This window comes from Tamandua tetradactyla, chromosome Y (genome assembly GCF_023851605.1).
Source record: "Tamandua tetradactyla isolate mTamTet1 chromosome Y, mTamTet1.pri, whole genome shotgun sequence".
NCBI classification, from domain to species: domain Eukaryota; kingdom Metazoa; phylum Chordata; class Mammalia; order Pilosa; family Myrmecophagidae; genus Tamandua; species Tamandua tetradactyla.
This window is the reverse complement of record NC_135354.1, coordinates 10,838,654-10,858,514: the sequence shown is the minus strand read 5'-3', so window position 1 is coordinate 10,858,514 and position 19,861 is coordinate 10,838,654. Positions and strand designations below refer to the sequence as shown.

At 41.0% G+C, this 19,861-nt stretch overlaps 1 pseudogene; it reads left to right on the top strand.

Annotated features, from left to right (window-relative positions):
• Positions 1–18,703: 18,703 nt before the first annotated feature.
• LOC143672512 (olfactory receptor 9G19-like) lies at positions 18,704–19,579 on the top strand (annotated as a pseudogene).
• The last annotated feature ends 282 nt before the right edge of the window (positions 19,580–19,861 follow it).

Genomic DNA, 19,861 nt, shown 5'->3' with positions numbered 1-19,861 from the left:
ATAGTCAGTCTCCCAGTGATTGTTTTGATCTCCATGGTTAAAAGACACCTCACCAACAAAGGGAGCTGAATAATATGTTGTTCACCCTATAACCAATTGACTGCATTCTCTGGGACAGGGCCATGTGAGTGGCCAAGACAATAAGAATTAGAGGGAGGGGAAGTCTGAGAAAATATCCTGCATTATTGGGGCATATGAAGGGAGATCTGAGTTTCAGTTATTTTTTATAAGATGCTTTAATACCAGGAATGTCATAATGCTGCAGAGGTTAATTCAATTTTCAGGCAATTTTTCTTGAACCTACATGCTGTTATAGGTGCAGGGATACAGTAGTGAAAATCATGTGATTTTCTCTTAATCTCATGGAATTTTAGTACAAAAAGAGAGGGATACAAATGAAGCCAATCAGATTGGGATTAAGGTATTGCTTCCTATTGAAATGGAGCTCGAAGGATACTAAGGAATGATGATAAAGAGAGAAAGAAAGGAAGAAAGAAAGAAACAAAGACAGACACTGAGGGGTTCAGGGAGTCTGAAGCTTAATTCTGCATCAGACATCAGACAACTTTATTCTTATCCAGATCCTGCTTAAATATTGCATTGTGACAAAGGGCATGCATGCATTTCTTGAAAGAACAGAGAGCTTATTTTTCAGTGCTCTCTTCCTTCATACTTAACATAACCACTTGGGGTAAACAATTTCTTCCTCCCAGACTGCTCTGCATAACAATCTCCACAGTTTACCACCCCCATCCTGAGGCCAGCTGTTCCCAACAAAACCTGCAGGTCTTGTTTTAACCCTTGGCTCCTAATTTACCCCTTTTTATTTTATAAGCTAGGTGACTGCCTGTCTTAGGTTGCCCTTAGGCTCTGAAGGAAGGGTCTTACCCCTCATTGGCTACCATTCAAGCTCTCTGACTGTGATTCGGGAGGGAGCCAAGAGTTTTTGCAAGAATCACATTGTTAACATGGCTTTGCTTAGTGTCTGTGCCTGTCTTAGGTTGTCCTTAAGCTCTGAAGGAAGGGTCTTACCCATCATTGGCTACCAGTCAGGCTTTCTGACTTTGGTTGTCTGTTGTTAAACACAGCTGAGGAGGAAGAGAAAATGTATAAACAGCCCCAAACTTAACAATGCAGTTCCAGTGACCACAGTCACTGTGATAATTCCAATGATTCCAATGACAGCTATAATAATGAGTCCAATTAGTCTTAATCCTTTTCAGATATTCTTTTGCCAAATTGATCAGGACTTGTGTTTCTGCAGAGGATTGTCAGGATCTTGACATCTGCACCAGCAGCCAGATACCTCTTCTGCTCCTTGCCACTACAATCATCTCATTTTTCTGCAACATAAATGCTTGGAGACAGGTGAATAGAGAATAATTCTCACAATTAAAAGTTTGATTTCCTGTATGTATATAACATTTGTGGCTTCTATTTAAAGAGAAGTTATAGTTACTAGAATTCACTACAAAAACTGGTCCAAGTCCTATAAAAATTTCCCATAAATTTCTCTGAATAATGTATTTATCATTCCAAATTTTGGCACAAATCATCCTCTATGTAATAATTCTGGTTTAGCTTGCCTGTCCATATAGTCTCAGCTATCTTCAACCCCACAGGGGAATCTTACAATTCCATAGGAATTATTAATTATGATAACTGCTCAACCCATATGACATGACTGCCATCCATTCCAACTTTCTTTCCCATCTAACAGGCAAGTATCCATTGTTTCCATAGAGTTATGCATACAGGTCTTTCTAAAAATGGAAGAATTAAATTTGACATCAGTTTTCTTCTTACTGGACCTGGGAATCCTAAACTTGTATTCAGATTATTTTGGTAAAGTTGGATTGGCCCATGTTAGGGCTCACAGATAAACCCAGTAAGTATAAATATGTCCCTGTCCTTCAGCAATCAAAATTGTATGTCCTATAATATACATTACCCTTTTAGCTATTTTCATCTGGGTTGACATGCCTGGGTTTATTCTCTTCAAGGGAATCCAAACTGAGGTTCTGTCATCTGCAATGATAAGAGCAAATCCCCTACCCAACACCTTTACCATTCCTGGTTTCCATAAATCACCTATAACATCTTTCCAATAGATTGGTTTCATCTGGAGCTCTGTTTGGGATGTATCATTTTTCTTTTCCAAATTGCTAAAATGTTGTTCTGCAAGAGTCTGTGATGAATTATCATAAATGTTTAAAAAATTTAGAGTAAACAATGCCTTTGCTAACTGATCTTTAGGTGTACTTATTTTCATAACAATTTCCTGATCATTACCCCCCCCCCCTTTTTGCTTTAAGAGCATAGACTTTAGCATCTGGCTTGCTCGTTCAATAATTCCTTGCCCTGAGAGATTATGTGGAATTCCTGTGGTTTGAGTAATATTAAAAGTAGTGCAAAATTTATGAAATTGTTTTCCTGTATAAGCAGGGCCATTGTCCGTGTTAATAGATTGAGGGCATCCCATAAGAGCAAAAGCATTAAGTAAACGTGATTGAACATGGCAGAAATGCTCTCCAGATTGTGCAGCAGCCCAGATGAAATGAGAACAAATGTCTACGATAACATGTACATATTGCATTTCACCAAAATGTGAAATATGAGTAACATCCATTTGCCATAATTCATTTGCTTTTTGATTTTGAGGATTAACCCCTGATGCAAATGGGAGTGCATTTAAAGGTCGACTGGTAGGACAAGTCCTAACAACGTTCTGAGCTTACTATTTAGATAAAGATGGAAATTTCTTTTGCAGCCCTTTACTATTGATATGAGCCAATTTGTGAAGTTTTGTGGGATCTTGCAATACCCCCACAAGAGTGTCTGCTTGCTGATTTTGTAATGACAAAGGACCCTGAAGATTGGTAAGAACTCTTATATGCATGATGAAAAGAGGATTAATTGGACTTCTGAGTAATGTTTGTAAATGTAAAAACATTCAGGACAATTCATCTCTTTCAAACAAAGAAGCTGTCTCAATGCGAGTAACTGTTTGGCAAATATATTCAGAATCAGAAACAATGTTAAGAGATTGTCGAAAACTTTGCAAAACTCGAATTACAGCTGCTAATTCAGTATGCTGGGCTGAGGTATAAGGCATTTCCCAATTTTTGTTTTCCCCTGGGGTAACATATGCAGCCTGTCCATTATTACTAACATCAGTAAAGACAGTAATGGCTCCCTTCAATGGGGAAACCCAAACTATTTTACGCAAGATCCCTCGTGTTCTTTTTAGAAACTGCAAAAGTTTTGACATAGGCAAATGATTATGCTTGTCCTTTGAAGTCACTTAATGGTATTTGCCAAGAAGTATTCAAACTATATAGACTTTCAACCTCTTCCTTTGTGAGATCACACACTATGTGATTAGGATTGTGGCCTCTTAATTGATATTATCTTTGATGACCTTTGGCTATTAAATAAACTATTGCTTGCAGATATGTATGTAAGCATTTTTGTTTACTGTTTGGTAAAAAAAAAAAATCCGCTCTAAAACACCATCTTGCCAAAATAGGCCTGTAAGAGATTTTAAGGTAAAGAAAATAATAAAATCAACAGGCGTTTCTAGATCTATTTGAACAAGCTGTCTTTCTCGAATGTGTTGTTCATTTAATTGTAACTCTTGTTCAACTGCAACTGTTAACTGTCTTTTGCTTAATAAATCAGAATCTCCTTGTAAAATGTCAAACAAGATCTGTAACATTTAATTAGGAATCCCTAAAGTGTGTCTAACCAACTAATATCTCCAAACAGTTTTTGAAAATCATTTAAAGTTTGTAAATTATCCCATCTTAATTGTATTTTTTGAGGAATTATTTTATTTGCAGCTATTTGCATGCCTAAGCATAGGTAAGGCTGAGTATTTTGAATCTTTTCTGGAGCTATTTGCAGCCCATATTGAGGTAAAATTTTTATAATAGCACCAAAAACCTTTTCCAAAGAGTCATCATTGTCTAATGCAATTAAAATATCATCCATATAGTGAATAACAAGGGCCTCTGGAAATTTATATCTTATTTTCTGTAAGGGTTGATGCACAAATAGTTGACATATTGTGGGACTGTTCATCATTCCTTGGAGTAAGACACACCATTGATATCTTTGCATCAGAGCCTGATTATTCAGTGCCAGAACATAAAATGCAAACTTTTCTTTATCTACTGGATGCATAGGGATATTAAAAAAGCAATCTTTTAAATCAATAATAACCATTTTCCAAGATTGAGGAATTATAGAGGGTTGAGGAACCACTGGTTGAAGTACAACCATAGGGCTCATGGCTTTATTTACTGCTCTTAAATCAGTCAGCATCCTCCATTTCCAAGATTTCTTTTTAATAACAAACCTGGAGAATTCCATGGGCTTTGAGAAGTTTCAATATGTTGCAATTGCAATTGCTCTTGGATAAGATTATGAGGGCCATTCAATTTTTCTTGAGGAACGGGTCATTGATCCACCCATATTGGCATTGTAATAAGCCATATTATGGGGTAATTATGCCTTTTGTTTCAATGGCCCCCATTATAAATTTGCTTGCCTCTTAGAATATCCTAAACCTCGATAATCCCTTGTTTGCCTAGTGTTTTGAAATTGCATGTTTAGGTATAGTTGTTCTGCCTTATCTGATAAGTGAGGGATATGTAAATATGCTCCCCACTGTGAAAGTAGGTCTCTGACCCAGAGATTCAAACCAACATCTACCACGAAAGATTGTAGTGTTGATTTTTGTCCTTCTGGGCCAATTACTTCAAATGTTTCAGTACTTTGATAAATATCAGTCATGGTACCTATACTGGTAAAAACAGTAGATACCCTTTTTAATGTTCAATTCTGGGGCCAATATCTTTTAGCTATGATAGTTACATCAGCTCCAGTATCAATCAAATGCAGAAAAAATTACCTTTAATAGCAATAGTAATTTCTGGGTGGTTGTCCCCAATAAATGTTTGCCAATAAGTTTCATTTCCAGTTGAACAAAAACTTCCTTGATGCTTGAAGGGCAAAGAAGGAGGAGTATGATAAGGTAAGGATAGTAATTGATCAATGCATTGCCCAGTTTTAATTTGAAAATGCTGTAAAGATTGAGCCAACACCTTCAATTCCTCTTTATATTCACTGTCAATGAAACCAACTTGTATTAATAGACCCTGCTTAGTTAAAGTACTTCTTCCAATTATTAAGCCAGCAGTATGGTTGGGCAGAGGGCCAGAAACCCCAATGCTAATTAATTGAATACCCATTTCAGGTTGAAGTAAAATATCCTCGGCTTCAGATAGATCAATTGGAGCACTACCACAAGTTGCAGCTTTTAACTCAAAGATTGGAATGCATGGTTTTTGCTCATGCTGACAGGATACTGTGCCTGTGGAGCTCAGCTCATGTTGTTTGTCCTGTGGCCCTGAGCTAAGCCCACAAGGCAGTTTCCTGATGTTTTCAATAGAGCACCATTTTTATGTCTCTAGCATGACGTTCATTAGTCCAATGAAAGCCCCTCTGGCAAATACGACAAAATCTGGATGGTGGTTTTTTAGTTGGGCTGGAATTATTATCATGAAAAGATTTACAGTTTATCTGAAAGTGCCCAAAGTTTCCACATTTAAAACAATTTCCTTTCTTTTGATTCAAGTTAGACTTCATGGTAGCTGCCAAAACTGCCATTTGATGAGAAGTAGACCTAATTTCCTGACAGGCTCTTATATAGTCCTGCAAGAAACCACAAGTAGTTTTAATGGGTCGAATAGCCTCTTTACACTCACTGTCAGCATTATCAAAGACTAATGTCATTAAAATTAAATCATGGGCTTCAGATGCTCTCACGGTTTTTTGAATCACGTCTGTTGGACGTGCCACAAATTCGACATATGGCTCATTATGTCCTTGAATTACTTTAGCAAAAGTCAAACCAGGCTGTCCTGGTGTAGTAATTCTCTGCCAAGCTGCAAGGTAGGCCATTCTGACTTGGTTGATAGCACTATCATCATATTACAACTGTCTTTCAATACCTGCCCATTGGCCAGTGCCCATGATTTGTTGTGCTGTTATTAACACTGGAGGTTGCTCATTAGCATTCCTCCTAGCCAATTGATTAGCTTCAACAGTCCACCATGTTTTAAATTGTAAAAATTCAGCTGTACTTAGAACAGTTCTGGCTAACATCTCCCAATCCCAAAGAATTAATCTATCAACATGAGCCATGACCTGGACTAGACCTGTCATATATGGAGAATTCACTCCATACTGGGCACAAGCTTGTTTCAACTCTTCTAACAATTTAAAAGAAATGGGATCATTATGAATTTTTACAGTGCCCTGAGGATTATTTTGATTGGGAGGCAAATGGTTAACTGTCAAGAGAAAGCTGATAAAAGTTTTACTGCCTCCAAGTCCCCTTGCTGAGATCCCTGTAGTAAACATTTCATTATGAATGTTTTGGGTGTAGGTTTTGGTGCTATTTCACGATTCATATATTTAGCTGAATTACCAGTATCTGTAAAAAATTGATCCTGAGGAGGCTGTGGACTGGGAATAGGGGCAGAATGTGGATTACAAATTCGTCCAGGGAATATGGAATTTTGCTGATATAAAGTAGGTTTTGTTTGATAAGAGTCTGGGAAGTCTTGAGGACAAGTGAAGCTTGCCTTCTTTGAAAAAGGGGTGGTATGGGCTAGAATTTAAGAACACTGTGAGTTCATAGATTTAACATCTCTCTCATCTGTACTTACACCCTTCTTATCTCAAAGTTTCACTCCCTTTTCATCTATATCCGCTGTCACAATCATGCTTTTTCAGGAAAAATTCTCAGTTTTCCCATCTTCAATTTCTGACTGTAAGGGATATAAGGCTGCTGCTATTTGATGACACAGTGTACACGCTGATTATGGGACAGTCTCCCCTTTTGATAGGCCCTCCAAAGAGCCTTCATAATTAAATGACATTCTTTTAAATTTAAAATGTTATGACTCTCAGGATGAAACCATTGACAATGTCTTTGAATGAGATCAAATAAGCTTATTAATTCAGATGTTTTAACAGGCACCCCATTAGCTTCTCGCAGTGTTTTTAATACACACACAGACTCCTCAAGCCACCCATTGTGATTACCCATTACCCTGATGATCCAAGGGAAATGCTTACTTACCAATATGACTCAAGTCCTCTTCTATTGTCTGGATACACGTCTCTAATGAGACTTTTCCTTGGTTCCTTAATATTGTTTTGGAGTCTTCTTCTTTGAGCCCCATGTTGGGCACCAAATTTTGCTTCCTACTGAAATGGATCTCAAAGGATATTAAGGAATGATAAGAAAGAGAGAAAGAAAAGAAGAAAGAGAGGAAAAAACAGACACTGATGGGTTCATGGGGTCTGAAGTGTAACTCTACATCAGACATCACACAACTTTATTCTTATCCAGTCTCCTACATTAAGGTAATTCTGAACACAGGGGTAAGGAAGACATCATCTATATTTTATGACCTCATCTACTCTTTGAGACCAAAGGAAGAAAGTTTTATTTTGTCCAGAACCTAAATTTTCTGTAGCACATAATCTAACTCCACTTGATGAGATCTAACTTGACCTGGATAGATCATTTAAATAATCCAAACACAGAGAGCTAGAATATAAATTAGGGCATTTAATCCTGTATATCTTAATGTAATACCTGGATACATCCTTGAGTATATTAAGCAGATAATAAAAATTGTTGACAAAGTCTCTTGTGGGATGGGAGAAAAAAACATGGGACTATTAAACTTTGCCACCAGGGAAGTCCCTGATACAGTGTCAAATATAGGGACACTCAAATCAATAGACCAAGCCCTTGATCTTGAATCTTGCACTTGTAAAGCTTATGCATGTAGCAGAGAATCTCAGCTTATCTCTAGGTATGCCTAAGAGTTATTTCTGGAGAACCTCTTTTGTTACACAGATCTAGCTTCTGTCTAAGCCCAACTCTCCAAGTGAAATCATTGGCTCCCCCCCTTTGTGGGGCATGACATACAGAAGTCAAGGTCTCCCTGGCAGTGTGGTAGATGGCTGCCAAGGATGAGATGGATGCTGGCACTATGGGATCAGAAATGCCATCCTGACCAAAAGGGGGAAAAGAAGTTTAACAATTAAGGTATCAGTAGCTGAGAGAGTTCAAATGGAATTGAGACAATACTCTGAATGTCACTCTTATACAAGCTTCAGTCAGACACTGCTACCTATCATGAACTGCCAAATCAGAACCTAAACCATTCCAGCCAATCCTAAAGGACACCTAGGGCAATATATAAGATTCTACAAATGTTTCCATGCACTAAGGTAACTTTTCAGAAACTACAAATTCCAGATGGGTCCTTCAACCAGATAAGTCCTGAAATATAAGGGGGCTAGCCTCTCCCAGAACATCAACTAGTTCTATTCCCCTATCCCATATTATCAACAGCCCTTTCTAATGTGAAAAATTTAGAATGGCCATAGCTCAAATACCTCTAAAGAGTGGGAGAATGATCAAATTTATGATGGAGCAATACAGAGAGCATAGGGTTTAATAGATGGGTATGATTGCTGAATCATTATATTGATATCTCTTTTAATCTCCAGTACCTTAGAGTCACTACAATAAAAAGCCTAAAATTGTGGAAATGTATCCCATACCAAACTCTGAAATCTGCTCTACAACTAATTGTTGCAATGTACTTTGTAGTATATATTTTTTGCATATATGTTATTTTTTACAAAACAATAAAGAGGAGAAGCAGTATAAATAACAGAGAAGGTAGAATTTAACAAACAGGTATGATTGCTGAATCATTATTTGGATGTTCCTTTTGGTCTCCAGTGTCCTGGAACAGGTAGAAGAAAAAAACTGAAAAACTTGCGTAGCTGTAACCCATGCAAAGCTTTAAAATATGTTCTATAACTACGTGTTAAAATGTACTTGGAATGCATTGCTTTTTTGTATGCATATTTCACATTACAAAACGCATTGGAAAAGAGAGCCATACGTAATAATCAACTAAACAAAAAATACAAAACATTTCTAGATAATATTAAATTGTATTAAAAATCAAAAGTGAATTTTGGAAGAAATATGAACTGGCAGAAACTTTTGTATAAATCTAAGGCTTTTGATGGTTGTAGATCTCTTCTGCTCCTCAGGATTTCATAGGTGAGAGAGGTGAATATTAAGGTAATTAAAAATATTGTTGAAGATCAGATATTATTAAATAGGATAGATAGAAGTTTTATAGGGGGACTTTGATTGTTTAGACAAATTTCTTTCAGTCATTCTTTTCACTCATTCTGTTTTGGATTTGAAGAATTTAAACTAAATATCTAGAAACTAATCATACATATATACTCTATGTATAAAACGTATCTCTCTCCCTCCCCCCCCTCTATATATATACAAACTGCATATTAACTTATACAGGCACATAAATTCTGAAATTTTTGTCTTCCATTTTCTCCTTCAAATCCATTCCCCACCCTTTTCCATCCTCCTTTTTGCCCTAGGAGGTTAGGCTGCATTGTCTGCTTTAATGGGCTCATTTGCTCACCATCTTAATGGGTTTAGCCACTGGCTATCACTGACAGTGTAAAAGATATGCCAGAGTGTCTTTTCCTTGTACACCCATTTCAGGGTTACCATTACCTGGCTATACTCTTGCTCAGTGCATTCCTTCTACCAGACAAACTTCTATCCAAACTCCCTCTTGTGGAGAGCCGCCTCCCGGGTTGGGCCTAGTGGACACGCTGCAGCCTGCTCTAGAGTTCCCCCCGCCCATCGAGTGAGCCAAGATGGCGCTCACATCCTGCTTCCACAAATGACGCACGCGCCCACCAACCCTATCTTCCAATCACCTCTGTATACGCGGCACTAACCTATTGGGTTTGGGCACAGTATATAAGAGGTTACCCGGACAGGGTGGGGGGAGACGACCCATAGGGAGCCGTACCTGACGGCCGCATAGAGGTTGTTCCCCCGCGGGGTATTCTGTCCCGCACGGAATTTGTAACAGAGCTTGCAAGCTTAGCTCCAGTAAAGGTCTGTGCTCACAACTGCAGCGTGTCTCGAACCCGTGTCTGTCACTTGAGTCGGTTTGTCTGCGTCTGTCTCTCTCTCCCTCCTGTTCCCTCTGCCGGCCGGGGACAAGAAGCTGAGCGAGACGGTGCCGGACAAGTGGTGGCCCGTACGGGGACCCTCCTCTCTCGACACCTCTTCTGCAAGGAGAGCCGTACTGTCTCTTCTTGAACTGAGAAGGACGTGCATCCTGAGCTCGCAGCGGATTTCCCGTGCCTGATCACCGCGAGAAGGTGAGTACTTCTTATTACGTGAGAGTTAAGGCCCGCGGGCTTTCAGGTAGCCCCGGGGACTCGGAAGAGCTCTCCGAGTGATTAAAGTACAGTGCCGACTGCAAACATGGGGCAGTCCGGAAGTTTACCTTTGTTAGCTCCCTTAAAGACCCTTTTAGCGGACGGCTCCTGTGAAAGTGAGCCGCCAACTTGCAAGCCGCCAGAGTCTGGCGCTAGTTCGGACGACTCTGACTCGGAGTCAGATAGTAATGACACCGAGGGTGCAGACGCGCCTCCGCTGATTGATTGGGAGAGGCCTCCTGCCCCGCCCGCGCCTACCGCTGCGCCCCTAGAGACGCGGCGCCTTCCGGTGGATGGTAGGCAAGGGCTCCCTCGAGTGGCAGCATCAGGTAATTCCGTCTGCCCTCCATTGCGAGATCCGGAGCCCCCTACAGGCTGGTCATGGGAAGGGCAGTTACAGCCGTACCCCCCGCCTGCGTACGCGAGCCCTCGAGACCTTACGTCACCAAGTGATGGAGGGAGACATTTCTGGAAATGGAACCCCTTTTCAGCCTTTAGACCTTTCGGTATGATGGGTGGTTACCAGCCGCTTAAGCCAGAACCAGTCTCAGAGATGTACCCGGTTATTATCAATCCCCAAGGTAATAACCAGTATGAGCCATATGATTACAAAGTTTTAAGGGAATTGAGGCAAGCTGTCCATCAGTATGGCCCCAATGCTCCTTTTACCTTGAATATGGTTGAAAACCTTTCCACCCTGAATCATACGCCCGCAGATATATATCAGCTGGCCCATGCTTGCTTGCCCCAGGGTCAATACATAGATTGGAAAGCATGGTTCGAAGAGTTAGCGGAGGAGCAAGCTGCGAAAAACGCAGCGGGGAGACATGGCGGATGGAATGCAGATATGCTATTGGGGAAAGGTGCCCACTCCCAGAATCAAGCAGGGTTACCTCAAGAAATCTACGCCCAGATTTTCCGTTGTTTCGTAGGAGCCTGGAAAAAGCTGACAGGTGAGGGAGAGGCTCAAGCCTCACTCAGTAACATACATCAGGGCCCCACAGAACCCTTCGTGGATTTTGTAGCCAAAATGCAAACTGCGGCTGAGAGAATTTTCTCAGATCCAGGAGTGGCAGAGACTGTAGTTAAACAAATGATATTTGAGCAGTGCAATAAGGAATGTAAAGTTATCCTAGCACAAAACAGAGGAAAAAACCTGACGGAATGGGTTCGGCTCTGCAGAGATGCTGGTAGCCCGTTAACTAATGCAGGTCTAGCTGCCATGCTGGCCAGCTCCTTACAGGTAGATACAAAGAAACACAGAGACTTAGGGACGAGACCCAAAGGGTGTTTTCACTGTGGCCAGTCAGGACACATCAAGAGAAACTGCCCCAATAGAGACCAATCACCCGTCACTCAACAATTTGAGAGGCTGCCCGCGGCGATTAGACTATGCGGTCGTTGCCACAAGGGACCCCATCGCGCAGAAGACTGTAGGTCAGCCTTCAGTGCGCAGGGTGAACGCCTCTCTGGCCGTCCTGAGCAGGCTCCAAAAAACGGGCAGAGGGGGTCCGCCCTCGTGGTGGGCCCCCGCCCCCTTGCTCACCATTTGACAACGCAGCACCTGTCCAAGTTCGTGCATCCCCTGGATCAGCAGGACTGGACCTCTGTGCCACCTCCAGACTCGTACTGACCCCCTCCATGGGTGTCCAGTTGATAGGGACCTCCTTTAAAGGGCCCTTACCAACGAAGACTGTTGGGCTCATAATAGGGAGGGCATCCACAGCCCTGAAAGGACTAACAGTCATACCAGGCGTTGTAGATTCAGATTTCACAGGTTACGCCCAAATTATGGTACAATCTCAGCAAGGTACTCTGGTCATTGCAAAAGGTGATAAGCTGGCACAGCTCTTGCTCTTACCCAGCTTACATACATTCTTTCCGAGTAGACCCAGACAGAGAAGAGATAAGGGATTTGGGTCTTCTGGAGAAGTTTTTGAGGGCCTCCATATGTCTCTGGAGTCTCGACCCATGTTGACTATTAAGGTACAAGGCAGATCCTTCTTGGGCCTGCTAGATACCGGGGCCGATCGATCAATTATAAGACAACAAGACTGGCCCTCCACCTGGCCGACGTGCAAGGCGGAGGACACCATTAGAGGAATAGGCCAGGTCTCAGCACCCATGCTGAGTGCCACTGCCCTCCACTGGGCAGATGAGGAAGGACATCAAGGTAGTTTTCAGCCTTATGTATTAGCCCTGCCCGTTTCCCTGTGGGGAAGAGACATTCTAACCCAGATGGACGTTACCTTGACCAGTGGCTGCTCTCCAACTTCTAAGTGCTTGTTAAAAGGAATGGGATATGTCCCCGGCAAAGGCTTAGGAGCCTCATTGCAGGGGCGCGCAAGGCCTATACAAGCTGTCTCCAATTCTGACAGACGAGGCCTGGGTTTTTCCTAGGGGCCACTGAGGAGAGATTCCCACCCACACCTATAAAACTAAGGTGGAAAACTAAGACTCCAGTCTGGGTGCCTCAGTGGCCCTTATCACAGGAAAAACTCTCAGCATTACACACTCTAGTGTCAGATCAGCTAAAAAAGGGCCACATCATTCCCTCTACATCACCTTGGAACACCCCTATTTTTGTCATAAAGAAAAAATCAGGCAGATGGAGATTGTTACATGATTTAAGAGCCATTAATAATTGCATGGAGTCTATGGTAAAATTAAATACCTGCATGTGTCAGTAGACACATGTTCTCAGATATTATTTGCCTCTGCTGAGACAGGAGAAAAAGTCCACCAAGTCATTGCACACTGCCTTGCCGCTTGGGCAGCGTGGGGTAAGCCAAAAATATTAAAGACAGATAATGGACCTGCTTACACCAGTAGAACCTTCCAAAAATTTTGTGATAATATGGAAGTCCAATTAAAGCATGGCATCCCTTATAACCCTCAGGGGCAAGGGATCATTGAGAGAGCACACAGGTCACTCAAAGATTTGCTTAGAAAACAAAAAGGGGGGATAGGCCACGGCCTGTCCCAAAAGGCTCAACTGTCCATAGCCTTGTTTACGTATAATTTTTTGAATGAAAATGCACAAGGAATGACACCTGCCCTTCAACACACCACTCCGAGTCCTCCACATAGAGGTCTAGTCCGTTGGAAGGATGTCCTGTCAGGACAATGGCAAGGCCCTGACCCAGTGCTCAGCTGGGCCAGAGGCTCTGTTTGTGTTTTTCCCCAGGAGCCAGGACGTCAACCAGTGTGGGTTCTGGAAAGACTGGTGAGAACCGTGACATCGCCCGAGGAGGCCAAGGAGCTGTTGCCCAAAAAACCAACAAGCCTTCAACCTGAACCATCAGATCAGGCCTCCAACTCTGCTGATGATGGCGGCGACTGACGAGATGGCAACGAAAACGCCGGTCACCCTTCGATTGTTTAGAAGGGGGACCAGTTTTAATACCCCCTGCTCTCCCAACAGGTGGAATCAGACCTTAAAGTGCTTGGGAAGATCAAGTTAACCCCCGTTGCCTTCGACCTTTCCAAACTGGGCGAGACTGTACAAAGTCTGTGGAACCGAGTCACCTCTTGGTTCTCTTGGCCCAATCTGACTACTTGGGTTCTCCTAGCTGTGGGGTTATTAGTAGGATTGATCATTTTCAAGTGCTTGTTGGAACGCCTATTTCAGGCGCAGCAGCAATTGCGTGTCACGACGATGTTAGCTATGTCTCTCAGTCCTGATGCTCCTAGTAACAACCGTGACGCCGCCCGGCCACTCAAGAAGGGGCACTCGAAAGCAAAAGCTGCAGCGAAGCCCATGGCTGTGTCCCGGGTGTAAAAGGCGGCACCAGTAGTCATAATTTTAGTCTTGAGATAATCTCTAGGCAGAGTCACGGTCCTGGCCAGGCTAAACTCACGCCATTGCACAGAGATATCTAATGACACCCTCGACTCTGGTCGCCGCTCTCCGAACCCCCTCCTGGCCCAGTTGCGAGGCGAAGCACTGCAGGGAGAGTTATGTGGTTTCCAGTTCACAGACTCTCCGGTCTCTATATGAGGAGGCATTCTGGTTGGTGCCTAGCAAGCCTAGTCCAGACTCCCCAAAGCACCAAAACAAGTAGTGGGCCGCTCAGGTCCACGGGAGCTCACTCATCAATGGAGACACTGGGTGAAAATAAATAAAAAAGGGGGAGATGTGGAGAGCCGCCTCCCGGGTTGGGCCTAGTGGACACGCTGCAGCCTGCTCTAGAGTTCCCCCCGCCCATCGAGTGAGCCAAGATGGCGCTCACATCCTGCTTCCGCAAATGACGCATGCGCCCACCAACCCTATCTTCCAATCACCTCTGTATACGCGGCACTAACCTATTGGGTTTGGGCACAGTATATAAGAGGTTACCCGGACAGGGTGGGGGGAGACGACCCATAGGGAGCCGTACCTGATGGCCGCATAGAGGTTGTTCCCCCGCGGGGTATTCTGTCCCGCACGGAATTTGTAACAGAGCTTGCAAGCTTAGCTCCAGTAAAGGTCTGTGCTCACAACTGCAGCGTGTCTCGAACCCGTGTCTGTCACTTGAGTCGGTTTGTCTGCGTCTGTCTCTCTCTCCCTCCTGTTCCCTCCGCCGGCCGGGGACCAGAAGCTGAGCGAGACGGCGCCGGACACCCTCTCTGTATCTTAACCACTTGTTCTTGTTCCTCAATACTAGGTGTGGTAATAAGGTCATCAGAAATGACACTACCTTGGATTATTGTGTTATTCCATGGGATTCCAGCCCATCCTATCCACATTCCTTTGTAATAGTGACAGAAGATATTATTGATTTACAGGAACATCCTTATCTGTCTGAGCTTTTAGTCTCCTTTCATTATAGTAAGAAAGTATAGTCTTACATCTTAATTCTATTGGTTATAATTTTTTGTTGTTGTTATTTCACACTTACAACCATTTTTGTCCAATGCCCTTCAAGTCCATCCCCAGGTATCCTAATGGACCCTACTTATGACAATTAAAAAACCCACCCTCTCATCAGGTGTGCAGGCTGTGCATTTCCAGAGCACTTCTTATGCTCACTATCCAGGTTATATTTAAATATAATTCTCCTTTGGCCTAGAACAAAGGGTAAGGATTGAGAAGACACTGGCAATCCTCCCAAGTCAACTACATATTGGCTTCATGGAAGGTTTTGTTAATTTCTTTTCCTAAGTAAAACTATTTCCCTGTGTTACAACATAAGGGACTACTTTCAAAGATACAGAAATTTTAGAGATATTTGGGGATTCAAGATTCTAGTCACCAGCTCCCATACGTGTTACCTCTCAAATGTCTCTCAGATGCGTCTCTCACAGGGTCTATTTTTGTCCACCTAACCCCAATGATATCAGCCCTTATTTGTGTTTCTGTAAGTCATCTGACCTTCAAACTTCCATTTTTTAAACTGAAAAGCGATATTTTGTTTTCAATTTTTTTCAAACATTCTATGGAGCTGATTAAAACTCTTCACTGGTACTTCATTGAAGACATTCTCCAAAATCGTTGATATGGTCTAGTCAGTCTATATTTTGTCTGAATCTGACCATTATACCTGCTTAATTTATTGCTGCTCTATTTATCTCTCAGGGATCCAGCCACTCCAGACTTAAAAAAAATTTTTTTTAGAGTTGTGGGTTCACAGAACAATAGGGCAAAATACACAATTTCTGAATTCTCATACACCACCCTGTTATTAATACCTTAATGCTAACACATTCGTGTGATACACTTTGTACAATTAATGAAAGCACATGTACTCAAAAGGGAATAAAAGGGAAGGAAGACTATATTATAATGGAATAAACTTTTTCATCCATGAGCATCACTAAATAAACAGTGAATCTTAATTTAACCATGGAAAATAGTTAAAAGAAGAGTTATAAACACGTGTTTTCAGTTTTCTCTTGGTCATGCAACTACTGAATTGTTGACCTGGAATTCATACTTCGCAAACTTTTCTCTGATCACATATCTTGACCCTTACTAAGCTAATCTATGTCCTTGCTTTTCCTCATTTAAAAAATCTCCTTAAATATGCTACTCAATGCTGGGTACATAGGAGTTGCTCCATAAATACTGCAGATTTCGAATGAATAAATGCACTCTTGGTGTGATGTGGACAGTGTTTGCATTAATCATATGACTTTGTGGTAATCAACAAACTCACTGTCTCTTAATTTCACTGTTGGTAAATTTGGGAAAATTTTGTCAAGTGATAGCCAACATGTGTCATGACAGAATTTCTATGGTCTTTACTATTTAACTATAATTATTATCATAATTATTATGAGCTATAGATATTCTTGTACATCTACAATGTGTACGCTCTCTTGTTAGGTTATTTTCTGTCAGTTTATTCTTATGTAAATGCATAAATGACAACCACAAATTAAATAGGCTTTTTCAAAAGATTAATTTAAACAACTGCATTCCTTATGCCTGATCTCTCCTTACTTCATTCCAGAAGGATATGTGAGCTTTGTAATTGGTCACTTGACACCAGAACAGCAGTTGGAAATTCTCTTTATATTTGGCTCATATCCAAAAGAAATGCTCAATCTTATGTCTTCCCAGGATTGTTAACATCAGAAAGAGGATGCTGGAGTGAGTAGAAGTCAAAGGTAAGGTGGGAAATTCTGGGCTTCAGCCAAATTCAAATGAAGTGACTATTCATATTCATGGTATTACACATTACATTAATTAACCAGAGAAAAAAGTGCAGTAAATCATAATATAGACAAAAGACAAAAAGATCCTTAATGTAATCAGATCATTAAATGATTCCTTTTTGAAATAAAATAGGATTTTTTCTAAAATAATATTTGATGAAAGTAAGTCCCAAATATCCTCTCTTCAGAGCTTGTTTCCTCAATCAGTGAAATAGATAATGACTTGCCATCTTGATAGATATTTTCGTTCTCAGAAACCTTTTCTAACTCTTGCCTACTATTGTCTCTGCTGTTATCTTTCAGGGGAGGTATTAGTCCTTTGAGTAAGTTTATGTGTAGAAAACTTGAGTCAAACTTTCAAGACATTAAAATATCTCATTTTATGAAACTAGCATTCAACAGCCCCCAAATATGAAGGTAACCAAAATGACACATTCCAAGTCTCTATAAATTATTAGGAAGAACTTTTACTTTAACATAGTTATAATATAAAGCTTTGTTTTAAAAATCTCGTAATTTAGAAGCTTACTATTCTAGTGGAAGAAATTGTCTCTCACCAAATAGGAACTTTTCTAAAAGAGAATTCTGTATTTGTCTAGTATAATTTTAAGTCCTCTGCCTGGCATAATGGTCAAAATAAGATTTTTTCCCCCTAGATTAAGAGTTTTAATCCATCTCCTATAGCATAAATGTTAAGCACTCTGTGAATGAAAATCCCTGGTTAACAGAATTTTTCTCTTCTTTGATTTGGTCTGTAACAGTCTGTGTGACTATGGATTGTCACACAGATAAGCAGAGACAGTGCATCCTTCATTGCTGGCAATATCCCAGTCTCCTGTTTTTACATTTAATGGGAAAAGATTCTCAGTGTTCCATCACCACCCAAACCATTCATTGAGCAAGTGATTTTTAGCTCTTAATCATTTAAAATATTCACCCAGAAACACTAGCCTATAAATATCCATTAATATTTTCCTTCTTATCCTCAGGGTCTATTTGGGAATCATGCATTCATTTGAGTAATGATCTCAAATAAAACTATCTGTGTGAACCTGGTCTGTTACCCAATTTTTTGTGTTACCCAGTTTTCGTCTTTTTCTTCTCCGTTTCAACCTTCATGCTTGGTTATGGGGAAAATTGTAGAATTAAATATAGTTAAAGCCTTCAAGGAAAATATAATCAAGGGGCCTTCCAAACCCAAACTTCAGTTAGTTGAATAAATTTAGCTTCTCCATGTAAGTCTCTGGAAACAGACAAAGTGAAGAGACAGCAGAGTACCCTTTACAATTCTATTTCTCATGTTATTTGCATAGTTTGCGATCATCCATGTATAAGTAGAAGAGAAGATAAGCTACTCCCATCCCCCATTTCCTCCATGGAGGAAAAATTAAGTTAAAAATATAAAGTGACACACACTGCATAGCGGACAACATAGCTGAGATCTTAAGACAGCAGCACAGAACTGATTCCCCAGCTATCCAGAAAAATGTAACATGCAGTTCGACATCACTGATTCAACATGAACCATGACGTTGTATCACTTGGGATTTTTAAAGGTCTAAAATGGCAATGATGGGAAGGGGTAGTTGCTGATATTTTAAGTCATAACAGAATTATTGGTCTTTTCCCAGAAAGGGACTACAGATATCCAAAGTCAATGGGAGAGAGAAATTTTACCACAGTGAAGATGTTCATTCTTTTAGGTTTCACAGCTGATTTGCAGTTACAGAGAGTACTCTTCTTAATCTTCCTCATCATTTACATCTTCAGTCTCTTGGGGAATATTGCCATGATTTTGTTGATTTGTACTGATTCTAGGCTCCACACACCCATGTACTCTTTTATTGGGAATCTGTCATTCCTGGACATCTGGTATTCTTCTGTCTATGTCCCCCAATCTTGATGACCTGCTTATCTAAAGACAAAAGCATCTCCTTTTCTGACTGCCTGGCTCAGTTTTCCTTCTCTTCTGGGCTGGATTTTAGTGAGATTAACTCATTGGCTGTCATGGCTTATGACCACTATATGGCCATCTCCAACCCCCTGCTTTATGCCCAGGCAACATCTCCAAGCATATGTGGCAGTCTTGTGGCAGCTTCATACTTTGGTGGCTTTCTTAACTCACCTATCATCACAAAATACATTTGCCCTGAGCTTCTGTGCAAGCAATGTCACTGATGATTTCTTCTGTGATCTGTCCCCTCTTGTGAAGCTGGCATGTGATGTGAAGCAAAGCTCTCAGGCTGTGCTCTATTTCATACTTGCCTCCAACATCATCACTCCCACCATACTTATTCTTGCCTCCTATCTCTTCATCATGGTGGCCATTTTGAATATCCACTCTAGCCAAGGCCGTCTGAAAGCTTTTCCCACTTGTGGCTCACACCTGACAGCTGTTACCTTGTACTATGGTTCAATTCTCTTCATTTACTCCAGACCAAGAACTAGCTATGCCCTGGAATGTGATAAAGTGGTGTCTGTGTTCTATACTGTGGCAATTCCAATGTTAAACCCTTTGATCTATAGCTTAAGAAATAAAGATGTGAAAGGTGCCCTGAAGTAAATGTTGGATAGAACCAAGGTATTATAAATCAAATACTTGTTAAACAATGACATTCATTTCTGGCACAGATTATTCCCATGGCACAGCCTGGAATTTGCAGAAATAAATGAGACAAGAAAACTGGGTTTCATTAGATAATATAGAAACATCAGCATGCTTTTGTATTTTTAAGCTGTGTACTAATGTATTTGAGTCTGTTTTAAAACTATTGTAGGATAAATAGGTTATGGCTCTTTCAAAACTGCTGCCTCTTTGTTTAGACCATAACCTATAAAACTACTG